Below are 16833 nucleotides of genomic sequence, written 5' to 3' on the forward strand. Positions count from 1 at the left end.
ACATGGTAAATTTTGAGACACACTGCACTAAAGGAATATGTCTAGAAAGATATCATTTCCTTTTATTGCATTCAAATATTCTATAGAAAGAAAAGATTTGGAATTTCCTGAAAGAATGTGCAATGTGTGGGAGTTTTCCAGGTCACATACAGTACAAACTTGTTTTTGAAATCATTTTTACAATATTTCAATCACCAGGGTGACATTATATTTTGCTTGACATATGACTTCTCTTTCTAAGAAACTCCAGGACATGAGGTTGTCCTGCAGGAAGCAATGACATTTCTCTTTCTGTGTCAATACTTCATGGGGAAAGCATTTATTACTGTAGTTGTCAAAAAAGAGAGAGAATCTCTTACATGTATTTTCAACAGTTAAGTTTTTCTCATTTCTGCTGTCTTTTAAAAAGTATTAAGTGAGACATCCCCAAATCCAGGGCATATATAATGTGTTCAAAGTGCATATTTTCTTCTTAGATCATTACTAAGTTGTGTGTCTGTACTATATTTGTTCAGAAATTATTCAATAATTTGATGAGTCTAGGCTAGGGTCCAGCAGTTTACTACAAAGTGGTAAAGAGTTGGTGTCTTAGATATTTCTCCTAAATGTTTTGTAGATCAGAATTTGAATGTATTTTCCCAGAAAGTATACTCTGAAACTAAGAGCATCTGCTAAAAATTTCCTCTGTCAGTAGTAGTGTTTGATCTGGATATATATTTACTCAGTGAAAGCACTTTTTATGATGGTAACACTATCACCAACCTGTCAATGTGAAAAAAAAAGTATTTTTCATCATCATACAGTGCTGTGATTGAAAATCCATTCTGAAGTTGCCAGTTGTATCATTTTATTTATAGATCCTAAAATAATGGCTACTAGCAAATGCTGTAACTGATGTTTAGGTCTGCCATATGTTGTTTATTACTTTAACAACAGTATTAGTTTGTAGCAACAATTTCCACATGTGAAAGTTACATCATTTATTTGCACCTTTAAGTTGTTTGTACAAGTGTAAGGATGAATTTAAACTTAGACATACAGTGATGTTGAATGATGGAGGTATCTACTGCTAATCCTACACAGCATGACCTCCCAAAATCAAAATTTCATGTGCTGACATTTGACAAGCCATATGGTCTGGCTTGCTCTTAGGAACCATATCATCTTTTGTGTCCTCCCAGATGTTTCTAGCAGATATTTGCAAAAACTTTCCCAAATACAAATGGGATAATAATAGAGGCACTGGAGACCTTTCCAAAAACTTTAGTAGAAGCTTTCTTTATATTTTCAACTCAGTTATTTTTAACATGATATAATCATTAGGCATTTGAAAGTTTACATCTGGTATCAGTTAATGATCACTGGCATCTTTCATATTTAACAGTAATTCCTTTTGGTTGAATGAGCTGACCTTGGAATATATAATGTAGCTGTACAGGCTTCCAGTGATTTTTCAACAGTTGCATTTTCAATAGCTGTACTTCTAAAAGATAAATGTAAACACATGGCAGTAGGTTACAATTAATTATCCATTTTCTTTTCATAGAATAAATTGAACTTAGAAAAACACCATTAATTATGTAAAGTTACCAACTCCTCAAGATTTTCTAAAGAAAATTTTTGAATTGTTAGTATATTTGTAACTTTCTTAGAAATTTGCATCAATGTGCTATTTAAAATTATATATAAATACTAAAACTAAAAGAAATATAGTATCCATTTTCTCCTCTTTTTAAAAAGATAAGGAATATTGAATTATTAGTACTGTATTTATATACAATAAAATTCACCCTTTTAATTTTTTTTGTTTGAGATTCTGACATTTATTTACTCTCTACTGAACAGTCTTTCCCATGAAATCATAACATCTTTACCATTAATTATAGAAGCTCAATTTCCATGACAACAAAAGCCTCCACAGACTATTTGCAGAGGAATTATATGAGGGAGAAAGTTTTATTGGTTTTAAAATTTTTATTATTTATTTATTTAACTTCTGGCTGGGCTGGGTCTTTGTCACTGTGTGCGGGCTTTCTCTAGCTGCGGACTACTGTTTGTTGCAGTGCGGGGGCTTCTCACTGCTGTGGCTTCTCTTGTTGTGGAGCACGGCTTCAGGTGCGAAGGCTCAGTATCTGTGGGGCACGGACTTAGTTGCCTCTTGGTATGTGGGATCTTCCTGGACCACGGATCAAACCCATGTCCCTGGCACTGGCAGGTGGATTCTTAACCACTGGACTCCTCAGGAGGTAATATTTAATCTGAGACCTGCAGTATTTGTAAGAGGTAAGGCAGACCAAGAATAGGGGAAGGGCATTCTAAGGAAAATTTCTGAGTTTTATGAGATTTTATTTTCCCCCAAATGTGATGACCTAATAGAAAGGGAAAATAAAAGCATGTATACTACCAATATTTATTATTATTATATATTAAATGTGATAAAATGATTTATGTTCTGAATCAGTGGTTTTATGACTTTTTTGTGGCTAATTAAGCATATGTAAGGAGGTGCCATCTAACCTTTTATTTTTTTGAATGTAAATTTATTTATTTTAATTGGAGGCTAATTGCTTTACAATACTGCATTGGTTTGCCATACATCAACATGAATCCGCCATGGGTGTACACGTGTTCCCCATCCTGAACCCCCCTCCCACCTCCCTCCCCGTACCATCCCTCTGGGTCATCCCAGTGCGCCAGCCCCAAGCATCCTGTATCCTGTATCGAACCTGGACTGGCGATTCATTTCATATATGATATACATGTTTCAATGCCATTCTCACAAATTATCCTACCCTCCCCCTCTCCCACAGAGTCCAAGAGACTGTTCTATACATCTGTGTCTCTTTTGCTGTCTCGCATACAGGATCATCATTACCATCTTTCTAAATTCCATATATATGCATTAGTATACTGTATTGGTGTTTTTCTTCCTGGCTTACTTCACTCTGTATAATCGGCTCCAGTTTCATCTACCTCATTAGAACTGGTTCAAACGTATTCTTTTTAATGGCTGAGTAGTACTCTATTGTGTATATGTACCACAGCTTTCTTATCCATTCATCTGCTGATGGACATCTAGGTTGCTTCCATGTCCTGGCTATTATAAACAGTGCTGCAATGAACACTGGGGTACATGTGTCTCTTTCAATTCTGGTTTCCTCAGTGTGTATGCCCAGCAGTGGGATTGCTGGGTCATAAGGCAGTTCTATTTGCAATTTTTTAAGGAATCTCCACACTGTTCTCCATAGTGGCTGTACTAGTTTGCATTCCCACAAACAGTGTAAGAGGGTTCCCTTTTGTCCACACCCTCTCCAGCATTTATTGCTTGTAGACTTTTGGATAGCAGCCATTCTGATTGGTATGAAATGGTACCTCATTGTGATTTTGATTTGCATTTCTCTGATAATGAGTGATGTTGAGCATCTTTTCATGTGTTTGTTAGCCATCCATATGTCTTCTTTGGAGAAATGTCTGTTTAGTTCTTTGGCCCATTTTTTGATTGGGTTGTTTATTTTTCTGGAATTGAGCTGCAGGAGTTGCTTGTATATTTTTGAGATTAGTTGTTTGTCAGTTGCTTCATTCGCTATTATTTTTTCCCATTCAGAAGGCTGTCTTTTCACCTTACTTATAGTTTCCTTTGTTGTGCAGAAGCTTTTAATTTTAATTAGATCCCATTTGTTTATTTTTGCTTTTATTTCCAATATTCTGGGAGGTGGGTCAAATCCTGCTGTGATTTATGTTGGAAAGTGTTTGCCTATGTTCTCCCCTAGGAGTTTTATAGTTTCTGGTCTTACATTTAGATCTTTAATCCATTTTGAGGTTTTTTCTTTTTCTTTTTTTTTTTTTTGGTATGGTGTTAGAAAGTGTTCTAGTTTCATTATTTTACAAGTGGTTGGCTAGTTTTCCCAGCACCACTTGTTAAAGAGATTGTCTTTACTCCATTGTATATTCTTGCCTCCTTTGTCAAAAATGAGGTGTCCATATGTGTGTGGATTTATCTCTGGGCTTTCTATTTTGTTCCATTGATCAACAATTCTGTCTTTGTGCCAGTACCATACTGTCTTGATGATGGTGACTTTGTAGTAGAACCTGAAGTCAGGCAAGTTGATTCCTCCAGTTCCATTCTTCTTTCTCAAGATTGCTTTGGCTATTCGAGGTTTTTTTTTGTATTTCCATGCAAATTGTGAAATTATTTGTTCTAGTTCTGTGAAAAATACCGTTGGTAGCTTTATAGGGATTGCATTGACTCTATAGATCGCTTTGGGTAGTACACTTATTTTCTCTATATTGATTCTTCCAATCCATGAACATGGTATATTTCTCCATCTATTAGTGTCCTCTTTGATTTCTTTCACCAGTGTTTTATAGTTTTCTGTATATAGGTCTTAGTTTCTTTAGGTAGATATATTCCTAAGTATTTTATTCTTTTCATTGCAATGGTGAAATTCAGCCTTTTAAGCATATACAACTATACGCAGTTGACTTGGCGATATAGTGAACTAAATGAAAATAAAAACATGTCAAATAGCTTAAAATATAAAAAAACAAAAGTTTATATAATTTTATACAACTATGTTATATAATTATGGCAGTTACAGAGTTATATACATTTGATGAATGGTAGCCAATGTATGATTGTGCAACTTCCACCACAGTTGTCATGGGCGAAGTGTGCCTCATCCAATTCATTTGTTAACGGCCGCCTATTCCCCAGCACCTCAGAATATGACTATATTTGGAGATTGGACCTTTAAAGAGGTAATTAGGGTTAAACACTAGTCCAGTATCACGAGTATCCTTATAAGAAGACAAAATTTAGACATGCATAAGGACACCAAAGTTGTCCCTGCACACAGAAAAGACCATGTAAAGAGGAAGCAAGAGGGTGGCTATTTCTAAGCTTAGAAGAGAGACCCAGAGGAAGCCAGCACTGCCAGTATCTGGAGTTTAGGCTTCCCACATCCAGGTCTGAGAGAAAATGAATTTCTGCTGTTTAAACTACCCAGCCTGTGGTATTCTATTGTGGCAGCCACAGTCCACTAATGTTGTTTATTTACTAAGTTGTGTCTCTTTTGCAACCCCGTCATCCATAGCCCACCAGGATCCTCTGTCCATGGGATTTCCCAGGCAAGAATACTGGGTTGGGTTGCTGTTTCCATCTTTAGGAGATCTTAATGACCCAGGGATCACACTTGCATCTTCTAATACAACAGTCAGAATATAGAACCTTTCCATTTCATTCTCAAAAATCTCTCCTGTCTCTTAGCATTCACTTCCTTTGCTGTACTCTCATCTGCTAGTAATCACTAATTTGATAACTCTTGCTACTTTTTTGGCTTTTTTTCAGACTAGAATGCCATTTAAATGTAGTCATATAGTATGTAGGGTTTTTGGAGTTTGGCTTATTTAACTAGATAAAGTTTTAGATATTCATTCATGTTATTGTGTGTATCACTAGTTTAACTTTTTATTGTTGAATAGTATTCCATTGTTCAGTCTTAAAGGTTTTTCTGATCCAAGGTTACAGGCTAATGAACTTGAGTTTCTGATTTTTGTATCCTCTGCTTTTGCAATAAAGTGATTTGGTAGAAAACAATTGAGTTAATTCTTTGCTGTATGTGTTCACTCGATCAGTGGTGTCGGACTCTTTGTGACCCCATGGACTGTAGCCTGCCTGGCTAATCTGTCCATGGAACTTTCTAGTCAATGATACTGGTGCAGACTGCTATTTCCTACCCCAGGGAATCTTCCTGACCTAGGGATCGAATCTGTGTTGGCAGGTTGATTCTTTACTGCTGCCCCATCAACCTTAAAATCTAACTCTAATTACCTGAAAAGGCATGCAATTTATCTAACAGTTATTTGGTTGTTCCTAGTTGTTTGATAATATTGATATAAATAAAATTACCTTGACTATGTTTGTGAATATCCTTTTTGAATTATTAGTTTATTTAATAAATAGAGATTTGGAGAAGGAAAACTCATTGTTCAAAAGTTCTATACATTGCTTGATCATTGTCTTTAAAAATATATATAACAGCAGTGTTTTAGGGCTAATTTGATTTTAAATTCACTAGCATTGATTACTCACATTTTTAAAATCTTTGCCAATTTGATAGGATAAATGATTATATTACTGCCTTGATTTTTATTTTTTCATTATATATGCAGATGAATTTTTCACACATTATTTACCTATTGGATTTCCCTTTTCAATGAATTGCCCACTTGTATTCATTTTCTATGAGTCAGTTTATCTCCTTAGGGAAAATAAATCAGGACACAAATTGTAACTCTGAGTAAAAGAGTTTATGGATTGTAGTTTTGATATTTTCAAAATGCCATCTTGAGGTTATGCCGATTTACCTTTCCATGTTTCCTTATATTCACTGAGTAATAAAACATTTTCATAATTGCTTACCTGAAAAGGCAAAATGAATATCCTGTTTCTTTTTAAATTTATTTTATTATGAATGAGATTTTAACATCTTTACAGATATTTAAGAGCCATTTTATTTCTTTTTCTTTAAGAAAATTTCTAATATATTTCAAAGACTGTTCTTTTTTCCTTTGAATTTTATTTATGCTATGTTTTGCCAAGCAGATGTTTTGAGTCTTTTTGTTTCAGTTTATTATATCATTTTTTTCTTAAATAGTTTCTTTTTTTATTGTCATACTTTATAATGTCTTTTCCAATGAAGCAATAAAAAAGGATTCTTCTAGTTTTTTCTTTTTTATATCCTTAACATTTTTTTTTTTAAGATTTAAGCTTTGGTCATATGAATATATTTTATATGTAAAACATAATAGATAATTACTAAAAATTTTTCAAATGTCTACCCAGTTGTCTAAAATCTGCTTAATGACCAAGTTATCTTTTATTCACATATGGACCTAACAGAATAAGAAGAAAATATTGAGATGAGTTGGTAGAGATACACAGAAGAATTATAGAGAAAAGATCTTAATGATCCAGATAACCATGATGGTGTGATCACTCACCTAGAGCCAGACATCCTGGAATGTGAAGTCAAGTGGGCCTTAGGAAACATCAGTATGAACAAAGCTAGTGGAGATGATGGAATTCCACTTGAGCTATTTCATGTCCTAAAAGATGATGCTGTGAAAGTGCTGCACTCAATATGCCAGCAAATTTGGAAAACTCAGCAGTGGCCACAGGACTGGAAAAAGTCAGTTTTCATTCCAATCCCAAAGAAAGGAAATGCCAAAGAGTGTTCAACCTACTGCACAATTGCACTCATCTTACACACTAGCAAAGTAATGCTCCAAATTCTCCAAGCCAGGCCTCAACAGTATGTGAACGTAGAACTTCCAGATGTTCAAGCTGGTTTTAGAAAAGGCAGAGGAACCAGAGATCAAATTGCCAACATCTGCTGGATCATCCAAAAAGCAAGAGAATTCCAGAAAAACTTCTGCTTCATTGACTATGCCAAAGCCTTTGACTGTGTGGATCACAACAAACTGTGGAAAATTCTTAAAGAGATGGGGATACCAGGCCACCTTACCTGCTGCCTGAGAAACCTATACATAGGTCAAGAGGCAATAGTTAGAACTGGACATGGAATGAACAAAGTGGTTCCAAATTGGGAAAGGAGTACCTCAAAGTCGTGTATTATCATCCTCCTTTTTAACTTATATGCAGAGTACATCATGCAAATGCTGGGCTGGATGAAGCACTAGCTGGAATCAAGATTGCAGGGAGAAATATCAATAACTTCAGATAAACAGATGACACCACCCTTATGGCAGTAAATGAAGAAGAATTAAAGAACCTCTTGATGAAAGTGAAAGAGGAGAGTGAAAAAGTTGGCTTAAAACTCAACTTTCAGAAAATGAAGATCATGGCATCTGGTCCCATCACTTCATGGCAAATTGATGGGGAAACAATGGAAACAGTGACAGACTTTTTGGGGGGCAGGCTTCAAAATCACTGCAGATGGTGACTGCTCCTTGAAATTAAAAGATGCTTGCTCCTTAGAAGAAAAACTATGACAAGCCTAGACAGCATATTAAAAAGAAGAGACATTACTTTGCCAACAAATGTCCATCTAGTCAAAGCTGTGGTTTTTCCAGCAGTCATGTATGGATGTGAGAGTTGGACCATAAAGAAGGCTGAGTGCCGAAGGAGTGATACTTTTGAACTGTGGTGTTGGAGAATACTCTTGAGTCCCCTGGACCGTGAGGAGATCGAACCAGTCAGTCCTAAAGGACATCAATACTGATTATTCATTGGAGAGACTGATTCTGAGGCTGAAGCTCTAATACTTTGGCCACCTGATGTGAAAAGCTGACTCATTGGAAAAATCCTTGATGCTGAGACAGAGTGAAGAAGAAAAGAGGATGACAGAGGATGAGATGGTTGGATGGCGTTACTGACTCTATGGACATTAGTTTGAGCAGCTCCGGGAGATGGGGGAAAGGAAAGCCTGGTGTTCTGCAGTTCTTGGGATTGCACAGTCAGACATGACTGAGGACTAAATGACAACAAAGATCCTAGCTTCATTTAACATATACTAAATTGGGTCTTGTTTTGAACTATATTGCTTTCCATTGTTCTGTCTATTCAAGTATCAACACTACATTACTTTTTAAGTAGAGCTTTATAATATTTTATAAAGGCTTCCCTGGTGGCTCAGAGGTTAAAGCGTCTGCCTCCAATGCAGGAGACCTGGGTTCAATCCCTGGGTCAGGAAGATCCCCTGGAGAAGGAAATGGCAACCCACTCCAGTATTCTTGCCTGGAGAATCCCATGGACTGAGGAGCCTGGTGGGCTACAGTCCACAGGTCGCAAAGAGTCAGACATGACTGAGAGACTTCACTTTTCACTTTTATAATATTTTAAAAGTATTATAGAATTTACTGATTTATGATGTATATTTTCTCATATGTTCATCTCTCATAATATAATATCACATATACATATTTATGTATATGTGTATGCTGTGCTGTGCTTAGTCACTCAGTCAGTGTCTGACTCTTTGCAACCCCGTGGACTGTAGCTCACCAGGCACCTCTGTCCAACGGGATTCTCTAGGCAAGAATACTGGAGTGAGTTACCATACCCTCCTCCAGGGAATCTTCCCAACCCAGTGATCAAACCCATATCTCCCCCATTGCAGACATATTTTTTAATTGTTTGAGCCACCAGGGAATCCCAACAATACTGGTGTGGGTAGCCGATCCCTTCTCCAGGGGACTTCCTAACTCAGGAATTCAACTAGGATCTCCTGTATTGCAGGTGGATTCTTTACCAACTTAGCTACCTGGGAACCCTGCATGTGTGTGTGTGTGTGTGTGTGTGTGTGTGTGTGTGTGTGTATGCTTATGTGTGCTTAGTTGTGTCTGACCCTTTGCAACCCCATGGATTTTAGCCCACCAAGCTCCTCTGTCCATAGAATTTTCCAGGCAAGAATACTGGAATGGGTTGCCATTTCCTACTCCATGGGACGTTCCCAACCCAGGGATTGAACCTGCTTCTTTTACATCTCCTGCATTGATAGGAGGATTCTTTACCACTTGTGCCAAACTTTCTATCATTAATATTGGTTACAATTTTTAAAATTTATTTCCACCTGTATATTTTACTACATAAATTCAAATATTAGCTTTTCAATTAAAAATTCATTAAAATGGTGGTAGTAATTTTAATAATATGAGTAATTTGAGAAAAATTGGTACCTTTTAACTTTGTAATGGCTTCCCTGGTCGCTCAGAGGTAAAAAGTCCACCTGTCAATGCAGGAGATGAGGTTTGATTCCAGGAGGGGGAAAATACCCTGGAGAAGGAAATGGTAACCCACTCCACTATACTTGCCTTGGAAATCCCATGGACAGAGGAATTGTAACCCAGGGCTACAGTCCTGGGTTCACAAATAGTTGGACATGACTTAGCAACTAAACAACAACAAAACTTAGTAAAATCTTATATAATAGAAACATGTCCAGCTCTGAAGCTAAATTTTTCAGACTGATCTGAATAAATGAAGTAGGCCTCATAAGCTCTTGAAGAAAGTACTGAAGAAAGCCAGAGAAATAGAGGCTGTAAATGCTTGTGTGTCATCTATTCTTGATGTTCTTTCTGGGTCACTGACTTGGGTTTCCAGAGACACCTAAATTAATTTTTCCATATCCTTCAGTTCAGTTCAGTTGCTCAGTCGTGTCCGACTCTTTGCGACCCCATGAATCGCAGCATGCCAGGCCTCCCTGTCCATCACCAACTCCCAGAGTTCACTCAGACCCATGTCCATCGAGTCAGTGATGCCATCCAGCCATCTCATCCTCTGTTGTCCCCTTCTCCTCCTGCCTTCAATCCCTCCCAGCATCAGAGCCTTTTCCAATGAGTCAACTCTTCGCATGAGGTGGCCAAAGTACTGGAGTTTCAGCTTTAGCATCATTCCTTCCAAAGAAATCCCAGGGCTGATCTCCTTCAGAATGGACTGGTTGGATCTCCTTGCAGTCCAAGGGACTCTCAAGAGTCTTCTCCAACACCACAGTTCAAAAGCATCAATTCTTCGGTGCTCAGCCTTCTTCACAGCCCAACTCTCACATCCATACATGACCACAGGAAAAACCATAGCCTTGATTAGGCAGACCTTAGTCGGCAAAGTAATGTCTCTGGTTTTGAATATGCTATCTAGGTTGGTCATAACTTTCCTTCCAAGGAGTAAGCGTCTTTTAATTTCATGGCTGTAATCACCATCTGCAGTGATTTTGGAGCCAAAAAAAAAATAAAGTCTGACACTGTTTCCACTGTTTCCCCATCTATTTGCCATGAAGTGATGGGACCAGATGCCATGATCTTCATTTTCTGAATGTTGAGCTTGAAGCCAACTTTTTCACTCTCCTCTTTCACTTTCATCAAGAGGCTTTTTAGTTCCTCTTCACTTTCTGCCATAAGGGTGGTGTCATCTGCATATCTGAGAATATTGATATTTCTCCCAGCAATCTTGATTCCAGCTTGTGTTTCTTCCAGTCCAGCGTTTCTCATGATGTACTCTGCCTATAAGTTAAATAGGCAGGGTGACAATGTACAGCCTTGACGTCCTCCTTTTCCTATTTGGAACCAGTCTGTTGTTCCATGTCCAGTTCTAACTGTTGCTTCCTGACCTGCATACAGATTTCTCAAGAGACAGGTTAGGTGGTCTGGTATTCCCATCTCTTTCAGAATTTTCCACAGTTTATAGTGATCCACACAGTCAAAGGCTTTGGTAAAGTCAATAAAGCAGAAATAGATGTTTTTTCCTGGAACTCTCTTGCTTTTTCCATGATCCAGTGGATGCTGGCAATTTGATCTCTGGTTCCTCTGCCTTTTCTAAAACGAGCTTGAACATTGGGAAGTTAATGGTTCACGTATTGCTGAAGCCTGGCTTGGAGAACTTTGAGCATTACTTTCCTAGCAAGTGAGATGAGTGCAATTGTGCAGTAGTTTGAGCATTCTTTGGCATTACCTTTCTTTGGGATTGGAATGAAAACTGACCTTTTCCAGTCCTGTGGCCACTGCTGAGTTTTCCAAATTTGCTGGCATATTGAGTGCAGCACTTTCACAGCATCATATCCTTCCGGAACATATTCAAAGATCAGTATCAATATTTTTCCTTTAAGTGATCTATAGAAATAAGAAGTAGGGTCCTTTTGGTTTCTATTTTCTTCTATTTGTTGGAAGAATTATGACTTGGTCTTTGGTGTATTATTGATAAATTATTTCTGGTCCAGTGGAAAAAGACAGAGCCAAGCTGTTAAAAAAGAGAAGAAATCTCACAGTTTGCTCTATCAAAATTCTCTTTTAATTAATTTTTATAGATCTCAACAGGCATTACTAAGGAGAAGCATATATCATCTTTTTTTTTCTAGTAAAAACACTTGAAACTTTACTGGCAAGCTTGTATTTAGCTCACATTTTGTGTATCTTAGCTCTATAGGCTGAATTCAGCTCAGTGGCTCTTCTATTGCTCCTGGCTGGATTCATTCATGTATCTGAAGTCAGCTCCCAGTCAACTAGCTCTGCTTCTGTAAGTTGAGTCTTAGTTGATTGAGACAACAGTGGGCCACCATTCTACAACATCCTGCACGTTTTAACTTCAGCTTCTTTTCACGATGCCAGTGGAAGAAGTCCCTAGAAAATCAAGAGAAGTTGCAGGGCTTCTTGAGACTTTGGTTTGTAATTTTCATAGTGCCAGTTCTCACACATTGTGTGGATTGAAGCCAATCATGTGTCCAGCTCAGATCAAGAAGTGAGGAAATGGACTCAACCTCTTGATGGGAGGAGCTAAAAGTATTATGACTAATTTTGAAAACTTCCACAAAGACCCATGACTCTTCCTAGTAATGACAGATTTTGCTACATGGGTGTGCAACTTTACCTCATGGTTTTGTTTGAGGAAAGCATTTCTTGGATCTGTAGGTGCCTAAGATTCTGCATTTACAACAAATTTTGAGGTGATGGTGGGGCAGCTGATCTGCAGAGCACACTTGCAGTAGAGAGCTGCTAGAGCAGTACCACTCAAGGTACACTTGGTGGATGGACCACATCAATATCACCTGTAGGAAATGTGAATTCTTGACTCGCCCTCCCCACCTAATGAATCAGAGTTTCTGACTAGGGTTCTGAAGTCTGCATCTTGGCAAGCTTTCAGGGGATTCTGACGTATACTAAAGTTTGATAAGCACTGTCCTAGAAGGCGTTGGGTAGAAAATGATGGCATGCAGGTGAGGAGGAAGAGAATCACAAGAAATCAAAATCACTGGACTTAGATAGTACTTGCAATATTTTCCCACTAAATTTGAGTCCAGGTCTTTAAAAAAGACATATAAACTACAAAAAATATTGCAAAACATCAAGAAGAGGATGTAAATGCAATGCTTGGTCTGGAAGGAAAAAGATGAGTAATGATGGTTGGCAGTACCTGTAGAAAAATTTCCTATGTTTTCTTTATATTTTGGCAGCAGTCTAGAGCTGCTCATTCTTGTGTTATGCTTTTATTAATGTTCTCATAGTGAGCATTGAAGGAAAGTCTCCCTTGTGTATAACTGTGGGCCTAATCAATAAAAATTCAGGCATGTTTTACTACTATCAGTTATGATTTGCTTTTTTCATTTTCTTGCCATAGAATTCTGATAAACTCATTCAAAATGGTCCAGAGTAGGTAAATATACAGCAATGCCATCATTGCTTATATTTTTTCCCCAATATGATAGACTCTAGCACAAAACTTGGCACATAGAAGGTGTTTATAATACACTTGAGGAATTATATAGAATTTGTGGAATTTTATGAGATACACAACTGAAATTTAATCCAAAGGCCAAGGCATTTGTTGAGGAATTTGATTGTTTAGTTGAAAAATGTTACCTCTTTGTGGTGCAGGCATGAAGCACCATGGGAAAAAGTGAGGAAATGTTTCAATTCTCAGGTTTTTCCTTACACTTTGATATTTGCTTATGGACACTATTTCAGTTGATTAAAATAAGGCTTCACTCCAAAGTATTTAAAATTTTTTATGTCACTGGGTCACATCAAAAATATAGGCTTTACTTGTAGTTATCTGCCTTCAGAGTTCACAAAAGAATTGTCTTTCATTCATCTCTTGTAATTTTCACCTATTCAGTGACACAATCCAAAGATTTCATGTTCTAATCTTGTTAAACTCTTGAAGGTTCTACTTGCACTTTTATAAACAGTGAAGAACATTGGTATAGTGTTTTTACTGACCATGTGACATAAGGTAGATCACTTACCCTCTCTAAGCTTCTTTGTGTTACCTCTTACTTGATGAAAACTCCTAGATTTTCCTGGCTGATCCAAATACCAAAAAAGTAATTGGTTCTGAGTAATTGGTTCTTCTACTTCTACTAAGTAATTGGTTTGTTTTGATCCTGTGGACATGGTGAGTACTGTAACCAATTTGGTGAGCTGACTATGTAGACAGATAAAAGCTAGCTATAATACTAAGCTAACCTTTTTTTAAAAAAATCATCGTTCAGTGCAGAATTTTTGTGTAAATATGAGGCCATTTGAAATAAAACAAGTAAACAAGATGTTATTCCCCAATTTTATAGTTTGATAAAAATTTAGGAAGTCAAGCATGCAGGAATTCATCTCTGTCTCTATACTGGGTACTATTAGGTTGTTTCAAAGTATCCATGGATTAGTTATTTTTAGTTTGACAATATATAGACATGTCCTCAATTACTTTCCATTTTCTATTATATCCTTAGAAACAAAATTCTAATAGTGTATAATGTCACTAACAATGATTTTAGGAAGTACTCAGCCATTGTTGATGTTTATTCACAATCATATTGTGATTTAGTCTCAACTCTATCATATGCTTCTTATATTCCATTTCGAATTGGCTGTGGGACTAAATAAAGTATGCTGTGAAGTCAAGATAACTTCTTAACTTACTTAATATGTTAACTTGTTAGCTTATTTCTCAAACAGTTTCATCATTTTACCGCTTTATAAATTTGTTTCTTATAAGTTTTTATGGGTTCTTTGGAAAGAGTTAAGGAGGAATGCTAATACAGTTTCTCCCCACAAGAAATATGTATCCTTGACTCCCTCTAGAATGTATCTCTAATTTCAGTGACTTCAGTCATGCCAGTTTTCAGGCTCTACAAACAGAAACATTTTAGTAGAAAAATTCTTCAAATTTTCATATGTACATGAGTTCATGGCTAAATACAAGAAAATATATACAAATATAGCAGGGAAAAGGTTCCATTACATAAAAATTACTAAAATGAATCAACCAGGACATATTAGATCTAGAAACTTTATTTTCATAAAGCAGGTATGTGCAGAAGTTAGAATCTTCTTCCTTTTTTTTTTTTTGTTCACTAGCAGTAATATATTCTCAACATTAAAAAAAAAAAAAGAAAAACTAAGATCTTGGCATTCAGTCCCATCACTTCATGACAAATAGAAGGGGGAAAAGTGGAAGTAAGACAGATTTTATTTTCCTGGGCTCCAAAATCACTGTGGATGATGACTGCAGCCATGAAATTAAAAGACAGTTGTTTCTTGGAAGGAAAGCTATGACAAACTTGACAGTGTATTAAAGAGCAGAAACATCACGTTGTCAACAAAGGTCTGTATATGGTTTTTCCAGCAGTCATGTGTGGATGTGAGATTTCGAGAAGAAGGCTGAGAGCCGAAGAATTGATGCTTTTGAACTGTGGTGCTGGAGAAAACTCTTGAGAGTCCCTTGGACAGCAAGGAGATCAAACCAGTCTGTCCTAAAGGAAATCAATCCTGAATAGTCATTGGAAGTACTGATGCTGAACCTGAAGCTCCCGTACTTTGGCAACTTGATGTGAAGAGCAGACTTATTGGAAAAGACCCTGATGAAAGATTAAAAGTAAAAGGACAAAGGGGTGACAGAGAATGAGATGGTTAGGCAGCATCACTGACTCAATGGACATGAATCTGAGCAAACTGCAGGAGATAGTGAAGGACAGGGGAGCTGGGTGTGCTGTAGTGCATGGGATCACAAAGAGTTGGACATGGCTGAGCAACTGAACAAAAACAACAACAGGAATATATTCTAGAAAATTCCCTTAAGCATTTTATGAGATTTTCCCTTTTTATTAAAAAAAATCAGAAAAGAAAAAAATTTGAGAAAATCCACATATAGTAGCAAGTATGACTAAGTATTATTTCCCTGGAACTCATATATTGTTTCTACAATTACAGCATAGTTTCTTAAGAACAACTCTCAATTTATCATCAAATTAAATGGGTGGTGGTAGGTTAGTTACTAAGTCATGTGTGAGTCTTGTGACCTCATGGACAGTAGCTTGCTAGGCTCCTCTGTCCATGGGCTTCTCCAGGCAAGAATACTAGAGTGGATTGCTATTTCCTTCCCCAGGGGATCTTGCTGACCCAGGAATCAAACCTGGGTCTCCTGCATTGCAGGCAAATTCTTTACTGACTGAGCTATAGATGGAAGCCCAATAAAAGGGGTAGGACCACCAAGCTGATTCTGTAGTCTATACCTTCATCCTTTTGTGTCAGACTTTCCCTCATTAAAGGCTGTCATTGATGGCCCCTTTGTATATTTCCTAAGAAAATAAAGTTGTAGAAGACAGACAGGAAGAGGCTTGGAACAGGACTTTCTGCTATGGATTATCCTCCATATTATACATATTTGAGTCTGGTATAAATGAAAAGTGAAAATTAGTAGATGTAAATCTTACACCTTCACACTGGAAGCCTATTACTTATGATGCCTAATAATTCAACATGACAGAAACTTGAGGAAGTTCACATTTATTTCATTATATGTGAATATACTTCATTCCATGTGTGGTCTGCCCTTGAATCTTCTTAAAAAAAAAACAACTCTCATTTCACCATATCTTAATAGATATAAGATGTCAATAAACTTTAGTTTCTTATTAGTTTATGTATTTCTTATTTAGTTTCTTTTTACAGTAAGACACTTAGACAGTGTTTGATTTTTTTAAAAAGAGACTAAAATATATATTCTGTTTTCATTTGATGATATGAAAGAAGAGTGTGTATCCTACATGTTCATTCTTTAATTTGTCTCAGAAATTCTTCAACAGAACATGAGATCTCAAATCATATCTTCTATAGAATTGAATACACAGAAACATATGATTTGAGGCAGTTAGTGAAACTCTTCAGATTTTCCCTACTGTTTTAACTTTGGGTGGGTAGTATGGCAAAGCTTAGCACTCACTAAGATCAAGGCAATTTTATATTTAGAAAAAAATGCATTATTTAAAGATTTAGTGTATATTCAGTGAGACTCTTTGATTTAGTTCCATCTGCGTCCTCTGTGCTGAC

The sequence above is a fragment of the Oryx dammah genome, unplaced genomic scaffold, assembly GCF_014754425.2.
Source record: "Oryx dammah isolate SB20612 unplaced genomic scaffold, SCBI_Odam_1.1 HiC_scaffold_2, whole genome shotgun sequence".
Lineage (NCBI taxonomy): Eukaryota > Metazoa > Chordata > Mammalia > Artiodactyla > Bovidae > Oryx > Oryx dammah.